The 1,799-nt window shown below is 54.6% G+C and overlaps 1 pseudogene; it reads left to right on the plus strand.

The window, feature by feature from the left end:
- The first annotated feature begins 1,051 nt into the window (after window positions 1-1,051).
- On the plus strand, window positions 1,052-1,551 carry LOC147960334 (putative B3 domain-containing protein Os03g0621600; annotated as a pseudogene).
- The last annotated feature ends 248 nt before the right edge of the window (window positions 1,552-1,799 follow it).

The following is a 1,799-nucleotide window of genomic DNA, read 5'->3' on the forward strand; positions in this document are numbered from 1 at the left end:
GGCGACAACGCGAGGGTCGATGCAGCCACGGGGACGGCCTAGAAGGGCCGCCTCGGGGCGGCAGTGGACCGCGGGCCGCGACACTACGGTCCAAAGGGACGATGCATCGGTAACGCGCGGGGTGGTGCAACCGCGCAGAGAATCACATGGCGATGGCGCTGCAGTTCGATGGGACACTGCCGCGGTAGCCCGTTGCTCGATCGGTTAGGAAGTACGTTGTTCTCGGAGACGGTCTTCACACAATTCGACTCATCACGTTTGGTTGATCGGATCGAAAGCACGATGAACGAGATCCAGAAAATGCGGCCAAGCGACGAGGCAGCGGCGACATGCATCTGCGGTCGGACATACCAGGGCGTGGAGCCAATCTGTGCAAGATGGCTAATCATACACGCACATGTATGCAAGCACGAATATGTAACGTGCTTTGAACAGTCGGGCATGTACTGTCGCACGGAATCCAATGCCCACCGTAGCCACACGGAAAACCAATCCCGCGCGGGTGCCGCGTGAGAGCTCTCGGGGCCACGCGGTGCTGGGCGACGGCTGGGAAGGAGCGCACTTGCGATGGAGATGATGACGCACAATGCAGATGACAAGCGAGGATGGGCGACTCAATCCGATCGTGGATCAGAAAATCAAAGAAGAACAACACCGACCAATCGTTCGGTGAGAGAGAAAACCCCAATTAACGGATAGGAAAAAAGACTCTCTAGGACAGCCGATCAACACATCATCGGATGAACCCTATGTACGGGTGGCACGGCCCCTGGCGGCGATCGTGGAGACCGCTCGCCCCGGAGGCGGCGTGGAGCGAAAGCGGTGGGTGGCGGCTAAGGTTTGGATCGGTTAGGCTGATACCATGTTAGAAGGGAATAGAGAGATTAGTGGAATGTGATGTTTATTGCTTGAGCCTCGTGGGTGCATATATATAGGAGTAAATGATCTACTTGGAGTACAGGACAAACCAGAATACTTCTATCCTGTGTTTCCAAACTAATCACGATACTCAACACTCTTCATAACACATATCAACACAGAGAACAAGGGCAACAAGGTGGTGCCGCCCATGGAGAAGGGAAAGGAGGTGGTGCCGCCCATGGAGGTTGTGCCCAACACGCCTGAGGAAGTGGCCACGGATGAGGACGTGGTGCCGGAGGAGCCGCCTAGCGGCAAGCACCGTGACTATGGCCACTACCATGAGGAGGGAGGTCCAACCCACTTCTGCAAGGTGCTCCTTGCCCTCAGCTGGAGTGCATCCCAAAGCCACTGGACTTCACCAAGCACTTCCCGGCTGTGCCGACGGAGTTCGAACTCAGGATGAACATTGGCTGCTCATGGAGGGTAACTATCCCGCTGATGGATGGCAGGGTCACCCTCGATCAGGGTTAGGCCCCCTTCGCCGCCGTCCATCAGATCAGGATCGACTACACGGTGACATTCAAGTTGCTCACTCCCGACATGCTCAAGGTCATCATCTTCAACGACCATGGCATTGAAGTGGTGACCAAGCACGTGAGGCACGACGACGCCTTCGCCGTGAACGTCTAGGACGACCCTTCCTATGCGCCAACTGGTTTAGTTTCTTATCGTACTGCTTTTCATTTGAACTGATATGTTTAAGTGTGGAACCGTATTTAAAACTGCGGCTTGCTATGCTTTACAACTATCTTCATTGTGTGTGTATGATTTATTCTTCACGCCGCTGTGTGTTGGTAACCTCACCACCTCGCCAAAGAGTTTACCAGACAACAGGTGTTTCATGAAACCAAACACCGTGTAATTGCGTAAGCCAAGCC

The sequence above is a fragment of the Triticum urartu genome, chromosome 7A, assembly GCF_056163025.1.
Source record: "Triticum urartu cultivar PI428250 chromosome 7A, HENAU_Tu73, whole genome shotgun sequence".
In the NCBI taxonomy this organism is placed as follows: Eukaryota; Viridiplantae; Streptophyta; class Magnoliopsida; order Poales; family Poaceae; genus Triticum; species Triticum urartu.